Here is a 21494-nt window from a genome sequence, read left to right on the forward strand (position 1 = left end):
ACGTATTTCATCATCATGTGATCTACGTAGCATTTCTTACAAATTAGATGACTTTCCATCAGGCATCAATTGTATCAACGTGATTTGTGAGACATCACCAATGCAATAAATCAGTTGAGGGAGCCAAGCAATGCGGATAATTGTATCCCGAACGCGCGATACAAAAGCAGCAGGTAACCCGACGGGAGACTTCCACGACCACCGTGCTGCTACTGCGGAGTAACCTGAGATCTCCGAGGCCACGCGCCGCGAATCAATGTTATGAATCGTTCAAAGGGAGCATACGACCTTTTTGTGCTCTTCACTTACATTATGTCAAGCGCGTGCCATTTACCCAGCAATATCAGCCTTCTCCAAATCCTTCTGAAAAGCTCAAAATTTCGGTTTGAAGTAGCCACTCCCAAGGCCCTACAACGGAAGGTATAACTGCCCGGCCAAAATCCGCTGCTTCGACTGATGACGTCACAAGTGTATTCGACACGTAATGGTCAACGGTGGATGCATGCCAACCGTTGTTTACATGGCTTTTTCGAACGGCTCTAAAACTGGAAGCCCTTAAAATTTTTGGGTTGTATGATGGCAAGAGCATTTCTTCTCCAACCAGGCCACAATATGGCTGGCGTCCCAGCCGAGCGCCTTGGCTTGGATAGCCGGGAGACAAAACTCTCACAAAGCTTTTTCGAAATATATCACCTAATTTGGGAATACGTGTGCAAACAGAAAGAGGTAATAGGCGCATCTCAAAGAAACAAAACTTAGAAATCATGCTGACATGAAAGGTCAAGGTCAGGCCAAATATCTACAGAACTCCTTTACCTGACTGTTTGCAGGGGCTGGGTCGATTGAGGCGTGTTTCATTTCTTCAACAAGTATTGCTCTTTGGCTGAGTGAGGATGCTGTGTTACAAACATGTTTTTGAACAATTATTTAACATACATTTGATTGCAAACAACGATTCAAAATGTATTCACATCCATTCTGCTCGGGTTACACAGCTTTAACGTCAGCTAATTTTTTCTTAGTCAGTACATAGTAAAGATGTAGGTGGGATGCCAAGAAGAGGTCACGCGAGGTCAACATGACATACAGTAAGTTAGTCATGCCATACATGGTACCGGATTGCTTAGCAGTACCCCAATGTGATCACTTAATCTTGCACCGGGTCATCCTAGTGCCCAAAGAGATCAAAATCTCTTGTTTGCCACAACCTACTCTGACCTTTGCGAAGCATTCAATAGCCATCGGCAGGCTGGAGAGATTGATTGCCAACCCGCTGTGTAAGTAACTACCACTCTGTTCATGTCTTATTTGAAACAAATATTTCATCATTTTCAAAGAGATAGAAGCTTCAATGTGCTGGCAATAGAGGAAAGCAAACTTTTATAAAAACTAGACAACGCCCAGTGCACAGATCACCTTCATTTATGCATGAATAATATACCCTAGCATGGTTTCCTCAATGCCAAGAGCAGCCACACAATGCCCTTATTCTAAACAAACGGCAATGGGGAATAAGTAAAAGACCTGTAGCCTTTCTCACAGAGGCAGTTTTTTGTACATTTATATTGTAGTTTTTAAATTTGTATGTGTAGTCGTAAAATGTGTTAAATAAAGCAGAAACCTACAAACAACTACAAGTTACAAATCTACAAAACCACACACAAAAATTGACAAATCTCTCGGAATTTCTACAACCGTACCTTGGTATGTTTCATAAAGGCCAGCCGTTTCTCCAGCCGCGGCGCATTTGTAAGATAAAAAGTACAAATTACAACTACAAATCAACGATGGCCTACCCCATTGTAGAAAAGTGGTCGTAAGCTTAAGGCAATGCCAGTAGCAAAAATGGATTGTGGACGCCAAGCTCGCAGAATAAGGAGGCTTGCAAGAATCCCCCGGGGCAAAATAAACACAGTGAGCTAGAACCGCTTTTGAACTAGGGTGAGAATGAAAAATTCCATCGTAAAAAGGCCGTTCGGGAGTGAAAAATTCAACTGACAAAATATGGAACTTTTGAGATAGTGACTGATGCTTCAGAAAACAAAGACAACTGTTTCAAGTTGGCATGGACGTAACATCACAAACCTGCCAAAACTGCTGTGTTTTTAATATCTTAGACCATTAAAGTGAAACAGAATACATTACATCATAGCAGCTTCATGACAGTGTAATGAGCATAACAAATTCAGTAACACCAATAATTTGATGCTGCACTTTACACTTCCCTTCCACAGCATTTTTAACACAAAACAAAGGAAAGGAATTCAACAACTAAATAACAACAGAAAGTTCAACAAGCATAAAACACCAAGAAAAAACCTTGGACTCCTACACATCAGCCCATCACCAAGTCAGACACAATACACATACCACTGGCTTCTGTTAAGATGGGGTCAGAGAAAACAAACAATTAATCATTTGTCACTGTTTCTTACAAAATACCAATGATTATTTCCATGAAAGTAGCTCAACTATGCCTAACCAAAAGAGGCGTTACTTCATCTCATCTTGCCTAACCTGTTGGTATCACAGCAGCAGTTGTGAGTCACTGATTCCTGCACAATTCCTATTGTCACTTGCCATGCACCTCGTCAACTTAACCTAACGTAGAGTAGCCCATATGTTGAACATCATCTCAACTCACCCATCCGTTGACAGCAGCACTTATGATGAAAACATGATAGATCTCATTTTTTGGCTGCTTTCAACCTACATTGTTATTCAGTTGATTTGTGTATGCTTGCTGACATCGGACCAAGTTGACAACACATAAATGAAAACACTTCAAATCACTTTGAGCAACTTGTTCTGATTGCCGTGGTTAACCTCTGTCAACGGCAATAATGGGTATGCTCAACAAAACAATCGCTCTTCTCCAAAAGTAACATAACTTTTAGATGGCCATGCCAGTTTTGCTGCTTGCCTTTTCAGCTGCAGCAAAGGCATCTATTTAGGCTTGTTTATTCATATTTCATGACATATTTTGAGGTGTTGGCTTCACATTTTAAATGGGATGGTCTGACTATTTACTTAATACTGATATTTACGTCAAATCATAATTGCTATGCAGCTTAGAATATCCCAGTGTGGAAAATAAGTGTATGTATACAGTACAGTCACTTGCCAGTACGTAAACCATGGCAACTATTGAAGACATCTGGTTCAAGCAACCATGAGGGACCACTTCAAGACATTTTGGGCAAATAGTCGTGAATGTGGAACAAAATGAGCCCATTGCATACCTTGTGACATCACAATTTGTCTTATGACAAAACTCGATGGATTAAAACAAAAAATGGCTAACTCTGGTTACAAATAGGGTGTTAAAAGCATGTAAGGTAAGCAATCACTTGGTCTACGAGAGACTTACTGGCTTTTCCAGGGCACACTTCTCGCTGGTCCCCCAAAGCAAAAAGTCAGTACCACAGTTTGCACAGCTTGCTGACAGGCAGATTCGTCCCACTCACCACCCAAATATAAATATAAATCACGTTCAACAACCTAAGAGATTAAAATGCGAAACAAGTAAAAGGTGTGCATGATGAACATTTCCGGAGGGCAGAATTTCGTCATCAAACACTTCCGTATTAGCTGCGTCAGGTCTGTCCCAAAGCTCTATATGACAGCATTAGGATTGCGTTGTCAGGTAGCCTGGTGAGTTAGACACTCGAAAGGCTTAGATTTATCATTATCGAGCACAGCTATGAACCAAAAAATGCCTAACCGAGGGTTTAACATGGCAAAAATGGCTGTAAAAATAAGTTCCGTAGTTCAAATTGTCTCCTTCATTCCCTGTAAATTGTTCACTCTCGGGTGCATATCAAACGTGTGTGGGCGACTGGAGAATTAATTCAATTTATGTGTAAAATTCGTGCAAGTTTGCAGTTGGAGCATCTTGCAGATAAATTGGTCAACATTTTAAGCAACAGATAGCACCTCTGAAGGCAGCTGAAAAAGAAGGAAGATCAAAGCGGCATCACACTCATATTTTACCAAGAAAAACAAAAATAGTTAAATAAATATAAAGACTTATAATTTTTAGTAAAAATTTTGTTATCAGCTGATTTGACTTGAAATCTGTTAAAATAAATGCTCAAATGGTAATATTCAACATGTAAATGTTATTTAGAAGACATTACTTGAATTATTCTCTCCTGCATTCCGTGAGTGATGCAATTTAATGGTCAGGTTTATTCGGATAAAATGAATACGTGGAGCAAAATTTTCTACCAGGCCTTGCTGGTGTTTGCACCAGTCTCTGCTTTCGTGGTGTGGTGGTGAGACCAAAAAGTTGGGGATGCGTGAAAACCTTGCATTTGGCACACTGCTGCCGATTGTGATGCATTTTGTACACAAACCAAACTTGATGCGTGCAAGCGGCTGGATTCGCTGGGGGGGTCTTGGCCCTGAAGGTACCTGACGCCCTTGCTCTGTGCATACACAGACATGATTCAGATGTAGGTGAGAGAGGACATAGCCATAGGTGTCCAGGTTCTGTGGAGCCTTGTTTTTGCTTGATGGTTTCAAGTGAGCTCGGTTTTGGATGACATCTGGAAACCCCAGAAAGGGAAATATGGGTTTGGCATGTGCGATTAGACAATGTCAGCCAGGAGTGAAAAATTCACATAAAGTATGGGGAAAGTAAGTGAAAAATTCATCCTCATAGGGTGCTGCTTTGCACCCAAAGTCGGCAATTCTAGGACACTGAATAAAGAAGTACTCAGAGGAAGTGGAAGGCCAAACAAGCTCGCAGAACACAACGCTCAGAGGAAGCAACCCAGTGATGGTGTTGATGAATTTAATCATCTCTAACTCCGCGTATGGCCCGTGCAACCAATCGTGCAGCAAACCTATTCCTTTATGCTATTACCCATCACTATAAGTAACCTTGGCAGCCGCGCCGGTCCGATCGAAATCCTGCATTGTCTTGTGCTCGTGCGTTGATGGGGTGCGAGTGTGTTGATACGAAGGTGATCATTTTCCGTGAGCGGGCCTACTGGCATCTTAGTCACTGCCAGGATGAAATGGCTGTACTAATAGATTATGAAATGTCTTGATTTTAAGTGTAGTTTCTACTCAGGCAAGCGAAAGCAGGTATACTCATCCTGTCAAGCTGCGGGCATGCGACGACATTCACCTTGACGCCAAACAGGGACAGCTATCGCCGGGTGTGAACGACGCATGAATCCCATGTCTGTGAGTAGAATATACGTGTCTATCATGGTAACAGAACACTAGTATTATGCTGGTTCAATGAGTCACTGTTTCGCTGGTTGTCATGACAGTGCCAATATTCTGTTTGTTTACTTCTGCTTAAAACTGCAAGACGCACGGTGAATACAATGACAAATGTACTGAACTGCTGGTGTTGGGGAGCCTAATGTTCTGTTCCTTGACACTTCCGATACATTTATTTTGTTTTTGGTTACAAACTGCGGTATTTATGATGATCCTTAGCATAATTTGCTTTTTTTCTGCGCTCGTCGGACATTGGCAATGTCAGCTGGCGGTTGAAATACTGGAGGGGGGGGGGGGGGGGGCATATATTTTTTCGTACGTGCGTTTCTAGGCAACTCCTGTAAACAACGTGATGAATAGTGCTGACCGATTCCGGTTGGTTCGTCATATTTCACCACATTTCCTGCGCAAAGCGACATATTGAAAACACGATTCTATAGCCTAGGTTGGACTTCGGCATCACATAATTACTATGGGGCGCAGGGATGTCTGCATTTTGTGTGGGTGTTCCTTTGGTTTTAGTTGCGCTTTTATTGACTGATCATCCCTTGCGTGGGGCAGGCCTTGCAGTCTGATCATGCTCACAGAGGTAAGTTTTGGGTGTAATCAGCTAGATTGGGTCTGGTTTTAAACAGTTATAACGTGTCATAGCATTTGTATTGGCTATGTGTATAACTGCACTGAATTATAAGTGCATGCCCAGTAATTTTCTCATACTATGTGTTACATTGTATTATAATGTACAGTAGTGTTCCTTTTCCTTGCAATACTGCGGTTTTGATGGAAAATGACTATTTTAATAAACCTGCTAGTCAATTTAGCAAACAAGTGTACGAAGATCAGTGATAGCAAGTGCTACATACGTTTACTAACTGAAGCCATCATAACACAAAATGTCTGCATCCAGTCAGAAAAAATCATCAGTTTCGCTGGACACCTACAAGACATCTGTGCTTGGATCTTCATATAGGAATGTGAAACTCTGGCCAGGCCAAATCACACTGAGTTTTCAAATTATTGCTGCGTGAAAAGATTTTTCGGCATATGTGTACCTGAAATTACCTTGGTGGTATCACGATTCCTTGAAACATTTGCCCTCATACCATTGGAGTTGGTGACACTTGTGTGCTAAACTATGAGCTCTTGGATTTAGAGGGTATGTGCTGAAATTATTCCCATGCTGTCACTGCTTTGCTGTACATGATCTACCCTTACCCCAGACATGTCAAATGTTACGTGTTTTGTGCAACCTGGGTTTATATTGATGTTATCATCTGTTACATTTAAATAATTTTCTCTCACAAATAACTAGTTGAATACATGTGCAATAAGATATAACATAACATGATCATTCTCCAATATCTATATTTTTCAAGCAGCATGGTGCATTAAATCCCTGCTAATCATTTTAAATGAGCACGAGCAGTGATGACATCTATATTTAATAATTTTGACCCGTGTGCTTGAACAATCAAACATCACAGACTGCTATGAAAGTGTTCTGACCTTGGTTCACAAAAACTAAAGTTTAACATGTTCATGGCTCCAGCATGCTTTTAACGTGCTTTCAAAGGAATACTTGTGGTCTCGCATGCCTATTTACAACTTAGATATAACCATTGACTTGTAGACAGTAAAATAGGGAACTTTCCAAATCTGTGCACACCCTGACAATGGACACCAAAAATAAACAATTATTCCAGCTCCCACATTATAATGCCTGATGCCTGGTACTAAAGGTTATGGCTACAGGAGACGCAGATGGCTAAGCCAAAGGATATTGATGACCAAAACCAAGAATGGGGTTAGAAATACTTGTCCCAGGAGCATCAGCATAGTAGTACATCTCGCCACTACATTCTAGCACCGGATACCCCGTGCGAGAAAAGGGTTGCTCAAAATATGACGGCTAGGATGAAATATTTTGAAGTTCTGTGCCGAGTGTAAGGTTTCATGGTGATTTGCTACAGGACATCAGCACTCTGGTCATTGTTCCACCGTCCGTGTGCCTCACATAAGCTACACTACGTTTTGAAAAGAATGCTTGCAGTGGGTGTTTATGATGGGTCAAATAATGTTGAGAAACTGTGGGAGACCTACATATTTCAAGGGCCTTGGAATTAAAAGAATGACATAGCTTGCAAACAGGATCACGCTGAAATTGTTGGTCAGAAACCGAGTCAGCCATGATAAAGTCAGTCGTCCCTGTAGATTGCACATAATTTTGGGAGGACGCGCATTACCTTCTTCCAATGAAATCAGCTGATTTTCAAAGGATAATTGGACTGTTCTTTCTTGGCAGGACGACGTGATACACCATCTGGATGGTTTGCCACCCTGAGGGAGGAGACCAGCCCCGCCATAGAGCCGACCCCAGAACCGTCCAGAAAGGCCGCCGAGACGCCAGCCCTTCAGCCCTTCACGGAGAACCCAAGGGACCGAGTCGATGACGACAGCGATGGCGATGACTTTGTGGATCCCCGTCACGTCAACCGTTTAACCTGTCGGCGCCCGCGGTGGTCCTCAGCGTCCCCCCCCCCCCCATCGTCTGTGGCTAACCCAACGGCCGGTGCGCACAACACCATGCCGGATCTCCTAGGCAAGATGCAGAAGTCAATTCTTCAAGATCTGGATAATCACCCTAAGCATGACCCGACATGGGACAAGGCGCTGTCGGCATTCATGACTGACTGGTGCGCCGCACAGTCCGCAGGACTGCGTCGAGCAAAGTTGAGCGGTGGGTCGCGGAACATGTCATGTCAAGTCGAGGTCATGGAGCGGCAAGTTGGGTGGTTAAACAGACAACACACTAAATAAATGTTCTCATGCAAACTGCTTCTCTCAGTTCAGTGTTATGATCATTGCATGTTCATCAGATGCCTTGTCGTGGAAATATCCCGGCCTCTCGGTAAATGCCTATAGCTACAAGCTTAGGCTGAGTGGGGATTTACTATCTGAGGCTTTTCTAATTGTTCCAAATACAGAGTCTGAGATGATGGCACGCATTTGAGTCTAAATGTGCTAGGGAAAGTGTGCAAGAAATCTGGTGTGTGCATGCATTGCAGAATAGAAGTGGTGCGCACTGGAACCTACAATGTTTGTCTTGGGGCACCCAGCCGCTCTCTGCTTGCATGCCTGTACTGGGTACCGGCCCGTCTCGGGCTGCCGCTATGCTTAGGGCTGGAAAGGAGTCCGATTTAACATTGCGTAGTCTTCGTCTTCGTTGTGATTATACAAGTGGGGGTGGCTTGATACGATGATGCGTGACGATGGTGTGCTGTATTTGATGGTTTTACGATGGCGATGTTTTCGCCTGCGGACGAGAAACTGTACGCTGTGCTTGGTGCACTCTCCTTTTTGGCTGCATAAATCACTTGGACAGCTTGTGAATGTTGTTTTATTGTCTGTGAGAAGTCCTTTGGACGGAATGTGTTGTGTCTGGTTTAGGCGGAATGCGTCTAAACTATCGTCGTTTCGTGTCTTCTAAGGTGTGTTCTGTCGATCTGAATGCACTTACATGACATGTGGAAGCTGATGATCTCGTTAATATCACCGTCCACGATTTGTAGGTCTTCGAGTGTTTAGCCGGGATTATTGTACGAGCACCACTGTACCATTGCCATAAGAAGTAAATGACGTCCGGTACAGTGCACCATCTCATTTAAAGGTTATGCGCTTAAAAGAGTGCAGCAGGCGGGGTTCCAAGAAATGATAGGAGGTGTCAGTTGACGAAGCACGAGACCTGCCTGCTCCAATTCGGATCCCGTGCATTGGGTTTTCTCGTGGGATCATCCGGGGTTCCGGTTCTACGTCGTTCTTTTTACAAGTTACGACATAGGTTAAACTAGCAATGTAGGCATCTGCATAATTAGCATGCTTCAAGTCCCGTTGCTTTCAGGACGGATATCTAGGAACGTGTGCAACGACTAATAATTTTTAATGGTTACAGATTCCCATCAGAGCTTTAGTTATGCCAAATTTGTTGCGGAAAGCATTGAGCACATGATTGACCAGCCTGGGGTACGGTAAACATCATGAGGTTTGAATGTACTAAATGAACGCGACTGAGTCTAGGTCTGGGTATAAATGCCCGTTCCCTCCATTGTTACATTACATGCCCATTCTCTCCTTATGTGGGTACCTTAGGTACATTTATGAGATTACATTTCGGTTCCTATACCTTTATGCTTTCCTTTGGTATCTAAGGACTGAGTGGCAAAAGGGATTCAGAAATTAGAAATAAGATCGAAGATATTGCATCGTCCAAAATTCTTCTAGGAGGCCTGCATTCCGTGGGTTTTCATCAGCATGACGTGCTATTTTGTAGGCATCCACGCCTTTACGGCAGAGCAAGGTGGAAGTGGGAGAAAGAGAATGGAGCGGGGCGCAAGATCGTTCGCTCAGCTGCGATTTGTCCGTGGCCCGAGAAGTCGAGGCCCTCAACGAAATGCGATCTTTAGCCCCTGGACCACGTGGCGACCTTACGACCATTGGACGGCTCTGTTGACGCCCAAACTACTTACAGAAAAGAATGCATAAAAATAATAGAAAGAAGGAAACGCAAAATATTTGGGGAAGTTTCGCTGCATTTCCATCGCTTTCATTCAATGTATGATCGACAATGTAGGTTTTGGTGGCCTCAGCTTTCCTGCTTCAGAAACCTTGTTTCTCGTTGTTCTTGAAAGATAATTGTTGAGCTACAGCAAATATAATTGTATATACAAAACGATATTATAAACCTATTTCTCGTCACCTCTGATCTTTGATAAGATAAAGCGTTTTGCTAGAACATCAATAGCTGGGCTATCTAGGTCAGCACTATTTTTAATACCGTTGACAGCGGTTGCTAGGATACGCATGTACGAAACAATATATGCGGGGGAGGGGGCATCATTAGATTTCCTATTGGTGGAGTCCCGTGCGACCCAGCACAGGGCAATGACGTCACTGGTGCCCTGTGTCATTGGCCCCGCCGCTGCTGTCTCCATCGCCGCGGCGTAGAGGAAACGTAGGGTAGATGCAGCATTCAAAGTCACTAGAGGCAATGCAATTAATAGCTCTTCAAAGTTTGATTAGAAGTATCAAGCAAAGTCGTACTGGCTCAGTTAGCGTTTCTATTATCCGGCAAGCAGGGGCGTCAGCTTTTCTAAGTGATTGGGGATAAGCCCAGGACCCAGGTGAAATGCATATTTTGTGATGGGGTGAGCCATTTCCCATCTCCCCCCCCCCCAAACAAATTATTCAGCGACGTTACGCCCTTGTGAGGAACTGTGAACCTATCCGCCCTAAATACGTTTTGCACCGGCTCCTAGGTCACTTGATTTTGATGTACGGTAGTTTTTTTCAAGCTGGTGGCACGGAAAAGTCCTTTATTTTTGTAGAAAGGTCATCAACCGCAGGTTATGTCTGAAGAAGGTCCATGTGATATTTTTATTTTCCTAAGAGTTTGTAGCATTGGGGTCAAAAGATTTGTGAAGGGGGAGGGAGGCAACCAAATATGGTAGACGGGTGTCAAACGAGGGCCCTCACGAACTCACAAAGAGAACAAACCGACTCCTGCCTACAAGGTCGTAGTCTTCAAACCCTGCCGCCGCTGCTGTTTTATTGTTGTGGAGCAGCAGGGTCAAGGGGCGCTCCATTCTACCCACAGGTCTTCATCTTTACCACAGCGCTCTTAAAAAATTAAAATTGGTGTGATGCGTTCTCGCCGAGGTATGCTCCCAACCTCTTAAGAAAATCTCGATTGCACTCCTGCTGTTGGTACGAACTAATGACAAGTGGGCGCGGAGGCTAGCTAAGCGCAGATGAAAAAGAGGCATTTTGTCTTATTATGGGGCCGCGGTGCCTGATAAGGGATCCTGTGTCAGCAAGGGACTCCCAGTCGGCAGCGGGCCCGTTTGCTAGAAAGGGACAGTGACGGGACCTGGAATGCCAGCGGGCCTCCCGATTGTTGGGGCCCCCCGACAATAAAGGGAGATAGGAAATAGGGCAATAATAGAGACCGCATTGATTGACACAATGGAATGGTTATGTGTCAGAAAGTGGGCCCAGTAACCAACAAACAACCTTGCTCCGTTTTGCCCAGGGGCCTGATTTTGTTACAAGCGATCCCTGTGTCATTTAGTAGATCCCCTGTACCTGCAAGAAATTGTTGTGCGTCACTGAAAGCCTCTACTCCGAGTCGCAATAACTGCTCCCGTCAGAGGACGTCCGGCGTCATAAAGAAGATCAGTGTTTCCTCTGAGGGCCTCTGAATCGATCATGAGGTCCGGCGCCCGTGTCACCAGAATGTCGCACCATAAGCATTTTGTGGTCCCCGGTGTTTCACTGACGACGCCGCCTGAACGAAACAAGTATGTCGTGTCAGTGTCCATTCCATGGACCCTTCATGGACACGCCCGTCGGAATAAATGGGTAAAAACAGAAACGAAAGAAAAGGAAATGCTGGGTCCCGCTCAAAACTTAGGAACATTCACCAGGGGCCTTCCATAAAGCCCTGTGTCACTCCTGCGTCACCAGGATTCTGGGTGCGACCCTGGGCACGTGCACACGGGTGACACAGAAACCGGCGCTGGAAGGAGCGGGGACAGCGAGAACGGCGAGCCCGACTGCTTGAGCCTGACTGCATGCATTGACACCAACGTCCCGCTCAGTATGGGCGATATAATTTAGGTTCGGTTTACCGAATTTACACCGAACTAATCGTTTGATGACGCAACGTACTTAGGGACGGAATACAGAAATGGTGGCTTTTCCCAGCAAATCTGGCATGCAGTGCAGCTGTTATCAACGGAAATGCAAATATCCAGATCGTAATATGCATCGTGCGGGGCTGCGCGCTGCTCTCGCTGCGTCAAGACTCCAGTGACATCACGTCAACGTTGGGCGCATGGGGTGCTAAAAAGCCGGTCAGGCGTACTTTTTATACGTCCTTGGCAAGGCCGGTGATTGGCGGCGACAAATCACACACGGCGCAGAGTTTTACAACTACAATTCTACAACTCGCGCTAGTTTTATGAAACAGTTGTAAGTTGTAGTTTGTAAATTATAAATCACAACTTACAAACACAAACCATTTGTAACAACTCTTTGCGAGAAAGGCTACTGGTCACAGCATTCTATCTTTATACAGCATGCGCCGTTCACACTATTGGTGGCTTGTGGCGCAGATGCTTGCCCAACATACATGTACAGCAACACAGTCTTCTGACAGTTCTTCTCACTGCAAGGATTGCAGACGCCCCTCTTTCCATGCCTCCTTCTTAGGCGCCTGTCTCTGACAACCTGTCTGGCACCTGTTATTAAGACTAGGCCTCAAATTGGATGTCACTTATCAACGTCAAAACAATGCCAGAGCTGATCAATGTCTTGCCGATTTTGATTTCAATATCAGGGATGCAAATTAAGGTAGCCTAAACATCATAACTTCTTGCTAAAATCCACTTATTCTACGCAGTCACGAGCAAAATAGATTACACTGTAGCGCACTACTGCTAGAAAAACACCAGTGTCGTCCTAACACGCGCTCGGGTGAGGGTGAAAATGACCCCCCCCCGAGGTTTTTCCGGAATGGTTTCCGAACGGCGGGGTGTAACCGCGCCAACTTTAGTACAGCTGTAGACAATTGAATAGCAAATCGTTCAACAACAAACATTTAGATATACCTCGTAAGGTCACTGACCCATGGGAGGTCAAATTCGGACCATGGCTTTAGCGAAGGCAATTTCTAGGGACTCGTTCAATCTGATCCAACAACGGGGCATTTGACGAGGTCGTACATCTCTGAGATACTTTCTTAGGCAACACAACAATAGAATGAACAAAGAACATTGATCTAAGGTCAGGTATGAAGGTCAGACCAAGGCCAAAACCAATATGTTTCATTACTGCAGAGCTTGCTATATGCAGTAGTTCCTGGTGCTTATTTCGGATTTGTTGATAACAGGCATCGCATTATACACCTTCCAAAGACTTCTTCAAGATCAGAATAAGTCACTGACCTGGAATGACTCAGGTCATCACTTTGTTTTTAGGAACATACTGCCCAGCGTAATCTCCGTCGCTTATCCAAATGCAAAACTCAAAGCGATATTGCATGATTTTGGTCACCATGACCTTCAAAAGGTCAGGCAAGGTCACTGACCTTAGATGAGCATGTGACTTTTTGCTTCGAACAGTTATCTAAATTCTAGGGGCCCATTGGAGACCAGCCTGGAATTTGACCTTATTTGACCTATTTGACCTCAAAGTCATGATTTAGGAACCTCAAACTTCGACCCAAGTGATTTCAGATACAGGTCAACACATCCTGTGAACTTGGTGTCTCTAGCTTTCTGGGTTCCTGAGATCTCAGGGGGTCAAATTGACCTCCTCCCGAGCGAAGGGTATCCCACTGGCCACTCGGGCGCGTGTTAAAGAACTGCCCAACTTACTGGGAACCAAAACATGGCAGACCTAGCAAGGAAACAGCCTGCAGCTGTAACCTTCATCAACCATGCTGCTGAGACAAGGGAGCAAATGAAGGAACACCTAAAAAGTTTTCTCTGGAAAAATAGAGGCTTCTTATCCGAGCATTGTCAGAGATGACTAAAAAGATGCATCGGCCTTACAATAAAGTAACAATAATATGGTATATTCTATACCACCAACTTCGTACATATCTGTGCAAATACAGATATAAAAACACAACATACACAAGCATAGTGCAAGGCAGCAAGCAAAGCACTCGGAACTCGCTAGAACTTACGGCCCAATGCCACCTTGCACCAGAATCATGAAAAGAGAAAACCCTGTTCCTCTAACATTACCAACAGGTTTGCATACAGCTACCGTGCACACACACAGCATCGTGCATAACGCACCTTTTAAATTTTCGTTCATAGCACACAAACGCTTTAAGCACATCATAATTAAATCCAACGAGCACAGCGTCGATCCGCCACAAAGCATCAGTAACGCGACCTGGGCAAAAGCGAACGACACGCAGCGACGCGAGTCAAGGTTGGTGAAATTATTTTGTCTTTCCAAGCCACGTATCTGGCACTTATCCCAAATGAGCCTGTGGCGACACACGGGGAGGACGGGCTGGCCGCTCCTATGGCAGAAATCTTACTGGACTCCCTGCGCGCCACTATAAAAGCAATGTATTTCATTTGCCTCGCTTTTACTAACGCGCGTGTTTTGCAGTGTTTGCAACACACTGTGTCAAATTGTTTGCCTAATAAGTGTTGCGAAAGCTTGAAACTTTGTTTAAACAACAAGATATGGGAACATGAAGCTTTTATCTTGCTAAGTCAACAAAACGTTAAAGCATGACTTTGATTTCTCCGCTATGGCGTTAACCACAGTGGCTCTTTTCGAGGTTCACTTTGGTTTTGCAAATTGGAGTATGATATGTCTATAGTGACCCACTGGTTCAAATTTCAATCAATGCGCTTCTCGGTAGCAGCCTCTTGCCGCCCGCTGCGCCAGTCACAAACGTTTTTTTACTTGCTCCAGTTAGGGTGTCGTGGCGGTTGTTATGGCGGCGGTAGTCGCGGCGACTGCAGAACAAAAGCGTAGGGTTGTTACAAAACGTTGAAAGCGTAATTAGTCCCGAAAATATTAACAAATTATGCCGTTATTACTGATAGTGCTGTGTTCACACAACCCAGTGCTAATATTAGGCACAACTGATTCTGAGGTTTCACTATAGTACATTTTTTGCAATGCAGCCCAAAGGTGGGACACTCCCTTTTAAGTGCCTGCTGCCACCGGCGCACTGACACCGCGAAGTTGGTGTGCATGAAGAAAACATTATCCATGTTCATGAATAGTGGTGAAATTTGGCAACACTGTACCGCAAGACGCCGCTTGTCGACATAGAAGACCAAAGTCAGCTGTGGTATCCATCTGTCGAGTAATATATAAGCCAGTAGTTCAAAATTTTCCAGGGACTGGCACAACTCCCCAAAACATAAAGCGTTGTGAACGCTGAATGTTATGCACGTTGGGTTTTGCTATTTTGTATGCCGCACGCTCGATTTCGTGATGCTCTTCCGTCCAGTGACATTGGACTATTACTGGATGCTATGAACGCAGGGTGCTGAAATTTTGGTTGTTTTGGCCGTTGGACATGCGAACTCTGAATATTTCAATACCTTTCCGTTGATACACACAACAGATGCTCCTTGATAAACTGCGAATGTCGCGAGCTTTGACAATTTGTTTATACATTGTTGTGATGGTGCCAAAATATCAAATTGCAAGTATCAAATTGCAAAACATCATATATTTAGTGTAAACCAAGAAGGGTAAGTCCACATTTAATGGGAATGTTCCACATTTAAAGACATTAAGATAAGCACCAGATATGATGGAAAAACCTTGCTTATAACTATTGGCAAGTTTTCAAGGCTCAAAAACGACTTAAGTAGCAAAATTTCGAAGTTTGTAAAAATGCGCCCCATTGCGTCATCGTTTGGTGGCGTCGTGGAATGGTTTTGTGACGACAGCAATGCTTGGCAGCATCTGGCAACCAGACCTAAAGAATACCTCGAAACGCGCTAAAGCTGACGCCCACCGGCCATTCTGGTGGCGAGTGCTGTGTGGGGTGGCCGGCCAGTGAATGGCTTTGTTGTGAATTTTTGCATTGGCACTGGTCGTGGGACAAGCTTTGGTGGACGGCTTCACACATGCAACGTAGTGATCGCCGACTTTTATGGCAGATGATTAAGAATCTACACCATAAAAGGCACGATATGCTGTGAAAACTGTCTTGTAGTGTCGTGAATATCCAACTGAAACCTGCCGAGGACTGTTGAAGATGCCAATACTGAACTGTCGACCTGTCCTTGCCCGCAGTGCTGTAGTCATGATATTGATATCTTGTGAAACACGCAGGACTTGCTTTTTTTGTTTTTTTGTAGGTGAAAGTGCAGTCACATGTAAAAATTGACACTGAACCTGCAACATTGCTATGAATTGATCACCAAATCATTGTTATTGCTATGGTAAAGATGGTAAGGTTGAGCCCCCAAGAATGCTTTTCTTGCACAGGATTATTTGTGCAGTCACTAGTTAGCCCTGATGCAATCATTGCGGTGTCATGGCATTCCGGCTCGCAATAGTCCTTTGGCAGCGTTAAATCAGCTGTTGAGTCATTCATAAATTATGGACTGTTTTCTCACAGGCTTGACATAGAGCAGTCAGCCAACGTCGTGCATTGTGAAATGGCACCGGTCAACAGTGACATTGTGGCCTACTCCACTGTTGTACTGTGGCATGGCATAACAAACAATGATATGGTTTGTGTACTGCAATCCCCCGCTGCTTTCATAAGAAATTTCATCATGAGACGGTGGGTCAAGTGTGCATTCTTGTACTAACTCTGCATCTGACATACGACTGGCCAGAAACACAGTGTACAATATACCAATCACTTTCAGCAAAGCGCACAACCAATAAGTGCCTCCACTTGTTCAGCATGTTTTGTGAATCCCCAAAACGTGGGTAACACACGCAAACACGTATTTGGCAAAGCGCATTCTGCATCCAACGATCATGAAAACTACCATTCCACTCCCCAACAAATATCACATGACATTCCACCAGCAGCATCCACCCTCAATGGACAATGCTTAACGCCCGCCAGGGCGAGCAGAGCAGGGTTAGCTAGTCATGACAAATGTGACTACTGGAATCGGCGTGCCGGGTGCGGCTGTCCGCCAGGCTCTCTCGACTCTCGTCTGGCCGATGTCCGTGGGGCACATTTGGGTGTGCCTCACCGCAGAGCCCCGACGGACCAGTGATGGTGACCTGCATACCCTTATCTACGATGACCTCCAGGAGCGGGCGCACGTGCGGAAAGGTACTCGACACCTTCACCGGCCACAGGATGCACTGGTCGGGGATACGGCTTTGGGGGCGAGACATTCTGGAACCATGCAATAAAGTCGAGTCAAAACTAATTCACATTGGCATCCATCATTATGGGCTTTCGTTGCTGACAACACGCTTCCCAGAAAATAGTAATTCTGACAAAAAGCGAACTAAAACAAGCATAGATGCCATATTGCAGAAAAACTTCCACCACTCAGTTGCACCGAGCTGCCAAATGATGACGTTCTATAACTCTGTCCAAATCATTCTTCATGAATGAATTTCTGGGATTAGTGTCCAAAATGACGGAACCTGGTATGTGCCTTGAGCACATCTCATCGCAGAAACACCGTTTGTAGAAGGATTATGACGCTCCCTGTTGTACCACATTGGTGGGCAGAGTCCACCCCGCCCTCTGACATCAACTGGCCTTGAGCGGCCACTGCCACCGGATGCAGGTCATCCCAGCCATGGGCAAAATAGCGAGCAACACCGCTGTTCCCGCTCACCCACCGCCACGCGTGCTAAGGCAGACATACAAACTGAGGCGGACAAATGTTACTGGGAGTCACCGCCAGGTACATAACATTCATCGCATTTTTTAAAGGGTATTCATTGTAATCACAATTTTTTGCTCGTTCTGGGAAAATGAAATAACAACTTTCTGGATTGAACCCAATCTCTTAAAGGGCGCAACGATGCCATAGTTAGTTAAATACTGCTTTTTACGTGATCACAAGACTACTAACTGGTTTTACCGACAAACCACTACCACTGTTTACCACGGTTTAACTAACTAGCCACTATCCTGGATACCACAAATAGTCAAACCCATGACCACACATCGCTGTGTTAACATGTGATACATGTACCACTGTGCTGGAGTATTCAGTGCGCCTCTTTCAGCGGTCAAGCCACGCAGCGCGCCGGCGGGAAGCCGTCCTTGACGCCGCGCGGCCGCCCCCCGTCCGCGCCCAGCGCTCGAGGACAGCCGCCGGCGGCACCGCGCGGCCACCACCCGTCCGCGCCCAGCGCTCGAGGACAGCCGCCGGCGGCACCGCGCGGCCGCCCCCCGTCCGCGCCCAGCCTCTGGGGGCAGCCGCCGGTGGCGCCTCGCATCCGCCCTCAGTCCGCGCCCAGCCTCTGGGGGCAGCCGCCGGTGACGCCACGCGGCCGCCCTCCGTCCGTGCCCAGTGCCCAAGGACAGCCACCGGTGGCACCGCGCGGCCGCCCTCAGTCCGCGCCCAGCGGTCACCGGGTGCTCCAGCACGTGCTTCTTGAAGGCGAAGTAGGTGCCAACGAAAGTGAGTGGCACGGACACGCCAAACCAGAGCCCGATCAGCGTCAGTATGGTGAGGCATGGCAGTGCTGCCGACGAGTCGTACGCCCACGACACGCGGTTCAGCAGCAGCGTGTTGCTGAACACGATCCTGCGGACGGGCGGCAGGCGGGGGCTCAGTGGGAGCACCATCGACGCGTTTCACAGCGGCCCGACCCCACCCACGATAGCCGCAGCATCCAGCGGAACAGACGTCTCACCCGACCCCTGAGCAACGTGATTTCTCTTCTGTGGGGCGCAGGCATTTTCAATGGACCACGATAACGTTGGCCGCGTTCACCCACTCCACTGCGATTGGGAGCAGGACTCAACGGCACAGCCTTCCGCACACAACGCATCATCAGCCGATTCAAACGTGGCAATTTTCCAAGCTTGGTACATGTCACTCCCAAGTGTGTTTCCATCAAGTTGTAAATCTGCAGCGACGAAATCGCACAAATAGGATGCACGCATGAGCGGTGCAAAGTCTGCGCCAGCGCGGCGTGTGGGCGCGGCCCGGCGCCGACTCGTCCGCGCCGGCGCACATTCTGTCCGGAAGAGAGCGACGGCCCGGTGCCGGCAGAGCGGCGGCAGCTGGGCAAGGTTCACCTCAGGCACAGCGTCAACGCCAGCAGCACGTCGAGACCCCACCTTTCGTCGCCACTTGTAGATTCGGGCGGACACGTAGCCGGCGGGCGTACCCAGGCAGACGCACAGAAGGAGGCCACAGTTCATCAGCGAGCTGTGGTTGACCGGCGACAGAAGCCCAGGCACGCGAACACTGCAGGGGCCGGCCAGGGGCCAACACAAGACGCTGATATGGATGGTCGGAGGTCGGCGTCGATGCTGGTGGAGGCAGTCAGAAGCCAGCGCCGGTGCTGGTACAGGTCAGCGACGCAACACAGGCAGGACAAAAAACAGTTTATTGAGTGAATTATGCAGTAGATGTTAACTTCTTGAATCAGTTTTCAGTGCACGACGAACGGCATATGTTTACGCCATTACATTATGCAAACACTTCCTAAAAAATTAAAACGGCCTTAACAGCAACAACAAAACACCTACGTCCCCTGCTCATCACACAGCGCGGACCATCAAATCATAGTAATCCCTATCAAACGACGGGTTCCGCACAGCCCCGGTAATAATGCCCCATCTTCAAAGAGCGCCAGGCGTGAAGACAGTGCCATTGCAGTGTCAACCATGGCACGGACAACCATCACAGCGGAGCCGGCCCGAATACGGCTCAGGCGCGAGGGCCATCATAGCGGCCGCAAGTCATCCACCGAGTGTGATGAGCGTCATTGAGAGCACCTGGACACCGGAGCCGATCAGCACGGAGAACAGCATGCCGTGCTGAGACGGTCGGAACACGTCGCCATACACCAGCTTCTAGCCAAACCCCTCCTGAGAGTCGTCGCCCGACTCGATCTGACGGGCAGCCCGCCGACTGTCACTACCCAGCCCCGGCCGGGAACGGCTGTCACTTCCTAGCCCCGGTCAGGGACAGCTGTCATTTGCCAGCCACGGCCAGGGACGGCTGTCACTCCGGATTCTGATCCAGCCGGCCTACGCACATGAACCCAGCTATCAAGCTGCAAGACCCAAGATGCCCGACAGCTCCGCTACACGCGGCCAACAAGCGGACCCAGAGCACAGCTGGCTGGCTGCCAGCAAGACCCAGCACCCAGCCGAGCGGCGGGGCAGTGCCACGGGGCGTGCCGCGGCCACGCCGCCCACCACAGCAGCACCACAGCATGGCCTGGCTGTGGTTGCGCGATTCGCGCAATCTCGCAGTACGCTCAAACTGACGAACTGACGAAAACTGACTCACCCTTGAACTAAAGCTCAAAACCCAACCCCAAAAGAAAACACTCCGACCTGGATTCTGGTCTTGGAGATGGTGTACACGCTGGAAGCATTGGGGTGCCTGGAACACCTTTCCTGTGCTGAAAACAATTAAGTACATTAATCGTCATCATCAGTAAGATTAACAATGAACAAAACTATCACACAATCTACAGGTTCTAGGACAGCAATGCTACAAGCACCCCAAGTATAACACATGACAATGTTTTACTTACATCAAATGACTGTTGATGTCAGAAATGAAGACCTCAAACAGCTGAGCGAAAATGAACCATTGATATTACAGCCATTTAAGACCAACACATCATAAATCTACTCCAATGCTACACCAAAAGCAATACCGCACCCTGTAAATGACTGAATGCCTTGCCATGCATTTCACAGTAAACTAACAGGCACACATTTGCTTACAGGCACCACACTAAAATGCACGAATGAACAATGACCAAAAGAAGACATGAAAATAAATGAGACAAAAGATGACCACATAAATTTCACGTGTTCTAATGTTAACTAAGCTCAAGCCTGAATGCCAAGACTAAATAAGAAGGGTCTGGCAGAAAATAAATAAAAAACCCTGGCATTCACAGACCTGCATAGATGGCACAGCATCGGCCCTCAGCCTTTTCCCTTTGGCTGCTAGGCTAGAAAAAGCTTCAGATGAAAAATGTGCCTCGCACACTCCGTGCCCACGCGGCAGAACACTGATGTAACAAGCATCAAGCCACTCCTGTAGGTGGCCTTGTTGAGCTGGGGTTATGAAAAGATCACTTCAAGTAGGAAACTGGATTACTTTACAATACAATGAACATCTTCTACTTCAAAGTGAGTAATGCAAACTGAAAATATCTGCCCACAGGGTGTGTTTTGATAATTGTGCTAAGTGGCGATTCATCAGGAGTACAGACTACAGACGACATCTAGGTTGCCTAACGTGCCTGACACATGCTGAAATGCCCGTCATCCCAAAAATGAGCACTACAAGCTGGGGCCATGCACCCATGAACTCTGCGAGCTGTGAGCACGATGCATGACTGTCAACAACTTTACTGAATGGTGAGCAGATTGAGTGTTTTGAAATAGTGGCAGTAACATCCCAACAGTAATGTCATTGCCGGAATACAACAACTGGTTGCTCAGTTTAGTGCGAATTTGATTACAGCCCATGGAGTTCAGTGGTAGGTTAAGCACGCTGATGACATCTGCAATC

At 46.5% G+C, this 21494-nt stretch overlaps 1 pseudogene; it reads right to left on the reverse strand.

Annotated features, from left to right (window-relative positions):
- The window catches only part of LOC119098177 (transmembrane 9 superfamily member 2-like), a 67164-nt pseudogene that overhangs the window by 15235 nt on the left and 30435 nt on the right, over positions 1 to 21494 (reverse strand).

The sequence above is a fragment of the Pollicipes pollicipes genome, unplaced genomic scaffold (genome assembly GCF_011947565.3).
Source record: "Pollicipes pollicipes isolate AB1234 unplaced genomic scaffold, Ppol_2.1 Scaffold_4740;HRSCAF=5597_pilon_pilon_pilon, whole genome shotgun sequence".
NCBI lineage: Eukaryota > Metazoa > Arthropoda > Thecostraca > Pollicipedomorpha > Pollicipedidae > Pollicipes > Pollicipes pollicipes.